Below are 9,520 nucleotides of genomic sequence, written 5' to 3' on the forward strand. Positions count from 1 at the left end.
CACATTTTTTCATCTTATACAAAGCCAAACAGGGGTGGACATTATGTTGTCCGAGCCGTAGCACGGGCTACGGCTCAACTTTTTATCGGTAGTGTAAAAAAAATGTTTTGTTTTCGGTTTTTATACCAAGGATACCCCTTAAAAAAGAGTCTATAAGCCCAAATGAATTGAAAATAATAAGCCCAAATCTCAATTGCCCAATATGTTAGCACAAATCAATTGAAGATTGTAAATAATAAACCCAATTGCCCAATATGTTAGCCCAAAATAATAAAAGATTATAAATAATTGCCCAATTGCCTTGAAGTTTTAATGTACGACACAGCACAACTACAAGAATATCAATCAATTGAAAATAATAAGCCAAAATCCCAATTGCCTATTTCGTCACACTACCAGTGATGGTGATAAATTCGCAAACTTGAATAGAATAAGTGATTTTGCGCGTGTTACGGTTGAAATGGGAATGCATAGTTCTTTTCCTTCAGTTTATCGGGTAGTGAAGCTAGCTTTGCTTTAACAGTTGCAACCGCAACCGTTGAAAGATGTTTGTCAAGACGGATTTACGCAATCGAATGGGCCCGAAATTTTTGAACAATGCTATAACTTGTGCAGTCGAAAAGGATTTTTTACGTGAATTAAAAGACGACGATGTGATGGAACAATTTCAAGCTATGAAAAAAAAGAAGAGGACAAATCTATTAAGTATTTGTTTTACTTTATTTATTGTCGTTTGTTTAATATTGTACGATTGCACACTGAAAAAAAAATTAGGATACTCCTGAGTTAATGTTCTAGTTCCGCCAGTGAAGCCAAATTCATCAATTAAATAAGATAGATTAATGGTAGTAAAACAAAATAGATTTTTGGGGGTCGAAAGTCACCGGACCTAAACATTCTATTTAAGTAAAAAAATTAGAAAACCGAGAAGTTGAAAACTTATATACCTAAAAAATTCTATACGTAACATACGTACATACATAACACTACTGAGAAAAAACTGCTAACTTATTCACCCAATTGTGTTTTCTATAGTTCATTATTTTAAAATTTTAATTTTTTCGCATTCAGCTCTCCAAGGTGATGTAGCAATAGCATCAAAGAAAAAAAATCAGACTTTTGTTAATAAAGAGTCGTCATATGCCAAGTGAACTTTAAAAATCTGCGTACATCACAAGGTTAAACCTAAAATTAAGTTAAAAGCACCAAAAAGAAAAATTAACCACTTTTAACAAGCTTGATAGAACATAAAAAACACAATAAACATATCAGAAAACCTTAAAAATTGCAAAAATAAATTTTTTGGCATCAGTTCTCCAAGGTGATGTAGCATCAAGGAAATGCATTCAGACGCAAATTACCCATTTGTTTATAGAGATTCATCATATGCCATTTGTTAATTAAAAAAATATTGATTGACGAAAATTTAATTTAAAAAAAAAGAAGAAGAAGAAGAAGAAAGCGATCGGAACCTGTCGGGATTCAATGTTTAACATCAATCAAAATTTGTCAGTGGATTGACAGACCATTGAATTTTATCGTCACCTCGCTTTCATTCATTGATTTGTAATATTTTGTATCAATCAAAACTAAGAAAAAAAACCGTTTAAAAATAAGAGGTATTGCTGCCATCACCGACAGGATTAGATCCTGTGTCTGGAGCAGTTATATTTTCTAAATATTTTGAAAAAAAAAAAAACAGATGCAGAACAACAGTGAAGTTTGCAGAAAAAACTTAACTTAAAGTCGATAGTGGAATTGGAGCTTGAGGCAGTAGAGTTTGAGGTGAATTACTCAACATAAGATGAGACATAAATAGAGGCAACATGATGGTCGGTGGGGGCTCTCAAAACCCTAAATTCCTCATTTGATAACATGTTGTTCGGGCTGAATTAGGGTCCACCGTCCACGGCCCATTAAGCTTTTCATTTTGATAGTATTCTACTAAAAAACCTTGTCAAGAGTGGTTTTTTTTAATTATTTGCATAGATTTTTTTTTACTGTTGACAAAGTCAAAAATCATACAAAAGTTGATCACTTTTAGGCGTGTTTTAATAAATGATCTGGAACACAAATACAAATAAATGGAAATAATTTAGTTTTGTGTTAAAATGTAATATGTTTGTTGTGTTTTAGTCTTATATGTATAATAATTGGCCTGTAAAAAAACGGAACATTAAATGTTTATGAAATGTTCGTGAACTTGTTCAGCGGAAAGTTCGTTTATGTGTATTTATTTGATAAACGAACGAACATGAACACATGTTTTGTTAGTTCATTTATGTTCGTGAACGTTCGTTTATGTTGTTCATTTGTGTTCATTAATGTTTGTTTGTTTACATTTGTTTATGTTTGTTCGTTCATTTATATTTGTTCGTTTATATTCATTTCAATTTAAATACACAAGTAGTTATATTTATATAAATATCATAACTAATCACTAATTTATGTAAACAAAATTACTTTAGGTTTGTGTTTAGTAAATTGTGCTCATTTATATTTCTTCAGTTATGTTCGTTTGTGTTGTTTATTATTTGTTAAATTATGTTCATTTAAGTTTGTTTGTCTATGTTCGTTTACGTTTATGAATTTTCCATTTAGGTTTTTAACGAACGAACATAAATGAACACGAAAATGCTCATATTCTTAATAAACGAACATGAACATGCCTCTGTTCATGTTCGTTGGATTCATTTATAGGCCTATCTGTCTACCCCATTTAATAGTTGGTTTTGTATAGTTTGTATGTATTGTATTGTAGTGATATTGTGTAGGATTTTGTTTCTTATTCTAAAGGGATCTCTTTAGTATGTCAAGGGATTATCAAGGGCATGAGCACTCTTGGTATGGTATGATCCCCATATTCAGAGATATATATAAATGTTACATTATTATATGAATGATTGCTTAAGGTTATTATTATGATTGTATACTTGATGATTCACTAATTATGGGATTTCTCAATTTATAGGATACAAATGACTACATGAAAGGATTACATAAATGTACACGTAAATGAATATATAAATGAAATATATACACGAACGAAAGAATTAATGTCTAGAAAGGTAAAGCGTTGATATCCCCCATCAAGCGATATAGTGGTGGTTGGAAACGAAGCCTGTTTCGAAAAAAGTCGAACTGCGAGCGAGGTAGACTCTTATTGAAGATGTTTGCTACTTGGAGCTTTGTTGGTACAAACTTGGTGTGAAGTTTCCCTAATGTAATAAGTTCACGAACAAAGTGATAGTTGAGATCAATGTATTTAGCACGTTTGTGTGAGACAAGGTTTTGAGTAAGAAATACGGCACTACGATTATCACATAGAATAGGGGGGTGATCCATGCATGAGACATGAAGTTACACAAGTGTGTGATCCAAATGATCTATGTTGCAATGTTGGCTATGACACGATAATCAAACTCACAACTGGAACAAGAGACTATAGGTTGTTTCTTATTACCTCCCAAAAAGATAGAGTAGCCATGTGTTGACTATAATGTTTCAAGACCACCGCCAAACATCCCAAGTGGATGGACGCCTTGCACAAAGAAATTACCGCCCTTCGTCAAAATAACACTTGGAGCTTGGATACGATATTATGATTGAATACTTGACGATCCATCGATTAGTGGATATCTCAATCTATGGGATACAAATGAGTAAATGAAAAGATTACATAAATGTATACGTAAATGAATACATAAGTAAAATATGTAAATGAATTAAAGATTTATTGTCTAGGAAAGTGAAGTGATGTGTGTAAAATGCAACATATAAATCACATCAATTAAGGCATAAAACTAACCCTTTTTAAGTACTAATGTTGGAAAAAGAGTGTTTTTGTCTTCCTTTTGTATTTTCAGGATGAAATGAGCTCAAAATCACAAAAGAAGCAAAAAGACAACTAATTCTAGCATAAATACAAGAAAAGGAATAAAAGTAGACTGCCCGGATCCTCAACGGCACCTCCCAAGGCAAAGAAGAGAAAACAGAGACTGAACACGCCCCGTGTCCAGCGAACACGGGGCCGTGCCCAGGAAGCAGAAGAAAAGACAAACCAGTAGAAGCTTCCATTGCCCACCACGGGGCCGTGTCCAGTGGGCACGGAGGCGTGGTGAAAGTACAGCAGGCGCATTAATTGTAATTGCGAATTACAATTAATGAAGAGAGAGAATGTCAGACGGGCACGGGGGCGTGTCCAGCGGACACGGGGCCGTGCCCAGCCTTCTGTTCAGCCTATAAATAGGGGAGCTTGGTTTCATTCCACTTCATCCCTTGGCACACCACCTCTCTCACACTTCATCCACCACCCACCACCACCATAACACCATCATCCACCACCATCATCCATTGTCCATCATAGAGTGTGTGAGTCGTCTCGGAATCCAAGATTGATAGTAAGAGTTCTTGACAATCAAGGCCATGTTTGCCTAAGTCTCTTACATCACTTGGTGAAGACAAGTGTTTAGTATAATACTTTTTATTTTTAATCTTTTGCACTTTTTATTTGGTTTTGTATTAATGACTTTAATAACTAGTTACTTATGTTGAAGGTGATCTTTCCTTATCGTTTGTCCGTGGTGTCTTGGCGTTATTTTACTGTCTATATAAAATAAAAGATTTTCACCATTCATATCTCCACGGTCTATATGGAGGTATGTTGGCTACCTGGTCGGGGGTTAAGGGAACGGTTTGGTAAGGGTCTTGCCCTTGTTCAGCGTTTAGAGGTCCTGCTTGGGACCTGGGTCAAATTTAGTAGGATCTCCTTCAATGCCCATAGGATTGTATCCTTGCTGACTCAAACTACTGGGTTGAGGGTAACGTCGCCTTCAAAAGAGGGGCCTACTACAATAACTAAGATAATCTCTTAAACAAGTGCAAAAGTGCGAAAATAATCAAAGGTTATACTAATACACGTGTCGGATCCAAGTGATTCATCTTGTCTATCTGTTTTTATTTTATTTTATTTTTCAGCATTTAGTTAGTTTTTATTTTTCTTAGTTTAAAACATTTTTCTCACTTTTTGATTTGATTAGACGTTGAGGATAAACCGGTATTAAAAGCTCTTGTGTCCTTGGACGACCTCGGTATCTTACCAACACTATACTACGCCCACGATGGGTGCACTTGCCCATATGTGTGTTTAGTGTTAGTAAATATCGTGTTTTATAAATTTAAAACTTGGCTAAAAGTGTAAAAAGGGGCTTAAATCTCTTTTTACACTTTTAGCCAAGTTTTAAATTTATAAAACACGATATTCACTAACACTAAACACACATATGGGCAAGTGCACCCATCGTGGACGTAGTATAGTGTTGGTAAGATACCGAGGTCGTCCAAGGACACAAGAGCTTTTAATACCGATTTATCCTCAACGTCTAATCAAATCAAAAAGTGAGAATTAAGTTATTAAACTAAGAAAAATAAAAACTAACTAAATGCTGAAAATAAAAATAAAATAAAAACAGATAGACAAGATGAATCACTTGGATCCGACACGTGTATTAGTATAACCTTTGATTATTTTCGCACTTTTGCACTTGTTTAAGAGATTATCTTAGTTATTGTAGTAGGCCCCTCTTTTGAAGGCGACGTTACCCTCAACCCAGTAGTTTGAGTCAGCAAGGATACAATCCTAAAGGGTCGGATTATTGAAAGATAATGAATTAAGTTATTAATGCAAATTGTGGTAGGCCCCGCTTTTGGCGGTGACGTTACCCTCGGCTAAGTAGTCTGAGTCAGCAGGGATACAGTCCTAAATAGCCGGGTTATAGTATTAATAGTAGTTAACTTATGAGGGGGTCAAAGAGTTTGGATCCCCGCCATCCAATACCTATGGGCATTGAAGGAGATCCTACTAAATTTGACCCAGGTCCCAAGCAGGACCTCTAAACGCTGAACAAGGGCAAGACCCTTACCAAACCGTTCCCTTAACCCCCGACCAGGTAGCCAACATATCTCCATATAGACCGTGGAGATATGAATGGTGAAAATCTTTTATTTTATATAGACAGTAAAATAATGCCAAGACACCACGGACAAACGATAAGGAAAGATCACCTTCAACATAAGTAACTAGTTATTAAAGTCATTAATACAAAACCAAATAAAAAGTGCAAAAGATTAAAAATAAAAAGTATTATACTAAACACTTGTCTTCACCAAGTGATATAAGAGACTTAGGCAAACATGGCCTTGATTGTCAAGAACTCTTACGATCAATCTTGGATCCCGAGACGACTCACACACTCTACGATGGACAATGGATGATGGTGGTGGATGATGGTGTTATGGTGGTGGTGGGTGGTGGATGAGGTGTGAGAGAGGTGGTGTGCCAAGGGATGAGAGAGAATGAAGCCAAGCTCCTCTATTTATAGGCTGAACAGAAGGCTGGACACGGCCCCGTGTCCGCTGGACACGGCCCCGTGCCCGTCTGACATTCTCTCACTTCATTAATTGTAATTGCGAATTACAATTAATGCGCCTGCTGTACTTTCACCACGCCCCCGTGCTCGCTGGACACGGCCCCGTGGTGGGCAATGGAAGCTTCTACTGGTTTGTCTTTTCTGCTGCTTCCTGGGCACGCCCCCGTGTTCGCTGGACACGGGGCGTGTTCAGACTCTGTTTCTTCTCCTTTGCCTTGGGAGGTGCCGTTGAGGGTCCGGGCAGTCCACTTTTGTTCCTTTTCTTGTATTTATGGTAGAATTAGTAGTCTTTTTGCTTCTTTTGTGATTTTGAGCTCATTTCATCCTGAAAATACAAAAGGAAGACAAAAACACTCTTTTTCCAACATTAGTACTTAAAAAGGGTTAGTTTTATGCCTTAATTGATGTGATTTATATGTTGCATTTTACACACATCAAATACCCCCACACTTGAACTTTTGTTTGTCCTCAAGCAAAACTCTTTAAATGTGGCTTACACTCCCAAATGGAATAGGTAGAAGAGAAGTTTTTTAGCTTGTCCTAGAGTGTCGGGAATCCAAGGTTTTTATAGTGTTTATTTTTATTTATTTACAATCCTATTCGTTTTGATTTATTTTGAACTTTTCATAAGATGAATTACTTATTTGGGCATAGCATGCCTTATTAAAATTCCATATATATACAAGTTCACATACCTCACGGGAGATCACTCAACACTCGGCCGAAGGTGTATATTTTAGTGAATCACTCGAGAGCGGCACGGAACTTACGTCTTCCATAGGCTTGCCAAGCAATCAATCCTCCTCCTTTTTAACTTTTTACCTTTTTAAATATCAAGAGGACTTTTGGGGTGAAGGCTTGGGTTTAAAGGTGGGTGGTTGGTTAGTGGTTAGTAAAAAAGGGCGAAAATCGTAACAAGCGTCGGTTTTCGTGAAGTATCTTGTTTTTAGTGACTTTTTATTTTGAAGTATTTCTCAAAACAAGCTTTTGTAGCTTTTGTTTGTTTTTTTACTTCATCATCATCATTTTTTTTTTTTTAACGTCACATAAAAAGGTGAGTTTACGAAAAAGCGAACTTGTTACTAAAATAAAAAATTAAAAAGGTTTTTGGGTAAAAAGGGTTTTGGGGTAATGAAATGAAAGGTTTAGGCTCAAAGGGGCTATCTAGGGGGATTTTTGGGTAGGTAAAAAAAATGAAAAATAATGGTTTTGAAAGAAAAATGGTTAGTCCTAATGCCTCCATCATTTACTTACTTGGGTTTAAGTTGGTAAGGACCGGGAATGTATCGTCGTGGCAAGTTCTAGATTTGTAAGGACCGAGCGGCTATTCACACAAGAAACGAAAAATGAGCATTTAATCTAAATATGTGTATTTTTGTGCTCAATAAAGGCTCAAAACTCACTTTTGTGGGAATGGGTTTTTTAATGTGACCAAGCATATATAATCGAATTTTTAACTAGACTTGTTATACCGTTTCATAATTTTCTTATGTTGGTTCTTTTTTTATCACGACGCTATCGGTTGTAAACTTGTAAAAATATAACCTTTTTAGAACTTGTTATTCCCAACTTAAACTAAGACAAGTAAATAAATAAAGAAAATGAAAAAGTTTTTGAAAAAATTTGGGGTGTTTAGCGGTTCCAATAGAGTTTTGTGTAAGGCTTGTGTTTAGGATTTTGCAAAATTTCAAGGTTTTAGCATCCCCCCCACACTTAAATTACACATTGTCCTCAATGTGTCCAAAAATAAAGTTTTTGGTTGATTAGAATGTATAAAAGTGTGTTAAAAGGCAAAGATTTATGTTACTGGCATCCTGGACACGGCCCCGTGTTGACCGGGCATGGCCCCGTGGTCAAGTGCCAGTAACAAAAATTACAGAATTGAAACAGAAGCCTGGACACGGGGGCGTGTCTGCTGAACACGGCCCGTGTCCAGTTACCTAAACTGGGTGATTTTCTGCAGGGGCTCAGCACGGGGCCGTGTTGGTTGAGCACGGCCCGTGTTGAGCCTTCTGTGATGGAGATTTTTGTCGGGTTGCTCTGTTCTTCGTGCATGGTTCCATTTTTCTCGTTCCCTTTTTCATCCATTACCACCATGAGTGTGTTTTATTCTCAAAACAACCATCAATCTTAAAAACCATCATAACATTGCTAATAGAGAGACATTACGTTAAGTTAGCTAAATAACTAAGGGATACATAAGGTTATCATAAGGGTTCTACTTATTTAGGAAAATTTCGGGAATAGCTTCCCGATGTAGTAACTCTTCCTAGCCGATGACTCCTCGGTTGTTACTCAAAGCCATTCTTCTATCTCCCTTGGGAGGTAGAAGGTAGCTTCATTCTCTTCCGTGTCTCGAGGAGGAACGCTCACCGGGACTCCTTGCACCACCCTTGGTTGAGGTACTTGGTGCATGGTGTGCCATTCGGCTGGAATGATGACCTCGGGTACTACATTCCACGCCCTTTGGGTTATCACTGGAACCAAAGGCGGGGAAGCGAGAAGGTTTAACCTTTGGTGCAGGAGGTTTACTTCTCGCAGGCAGCCCTCCAAGCCTACCGTCAGATGATTAATACGGTCCACCAATGCTTCCTCTACCCCCGTCATTTCGTCTATGGCTTCCCTCAAAGCGTAAACGTAGTTTACTAGGGAATCCTCCGACGTGGACGATCTCCTTCCATTTCGGTTATTTCTTGAAGATGTTCCGCTGTTTCTGCTGGCCATTTTCTGCGAAATAAACCGAAGATAACTAAACTTTTGCAAAACAGTACCTCGAACACGGCCCCGTGCTTAGTGAGCACGGCCCGTGTTCAGCTGTCTGCAGGACTTTTTTGTCTATTGATTCCAGGTTTTTAAATTATTTTAATACACTTTTATTGTGTTTTAAGCTCAGATAATTTAAAACAAAGTTATAGAACTAACTTTAGACAAGAATCCGTAGAAAAAGTTCCTACAAACTTTTCATAGAAGGTTGGAATCATGAGTTTCCAAGCTTCCATGGAGGTAAGGTTTGAAAAATTTTTGGAAGAAGGAGAAATGAACAAAAGTGGAAAAGACAAGAGGGTCCTTAGGAACCTTCTTTTAGCACTTAC

At 36.9% G+C, this 9,520-nt stretch overlaps 2 non-coding genes across 2 annotated transcripts; both read right to left on the reverse strand.

The window, feature by feature from the left end:
* Positions 1-1,300: 1,300 nt before the first annotated feature.
* LOC118483628 lies at positions 1,301-1,395 on the reverse strand. Its single transcript, XR_004870915.1, has one exon. It is a non-coding gene; the product is annotated as a small nucleolar RNA Z101 (small nucleolar RNA).
* A 66-nt stretch (positions 1,396-1,461) lies between these two features.
* Positions 1,462-1,550, reverse strand: LOC118483635. The gene has a single exon (XR_004870922.1). It is a non-coding gene; the product is annotated as a small nucleolar RNA snoR14 (small nucleolar RNA).
* Positions 1,551-9,520: the final 7,970 nt, after the last annotated feature.

The sequence above is a fragment of the Helianthus annuus genome, chromosome 10, assembly GCF_002127325.2.
Source record: "Helianthus annuus cultivar XRQ/B chromosome 10, HanXRQr2.0-SUNRISE, whole genome shotgun sequence".
NCBI lineage: Eukaryota > Viridiplantae > Streptophyta > Magnoliopsida > Asterales > Asteraceae > Helianthus > Helianthus annuus.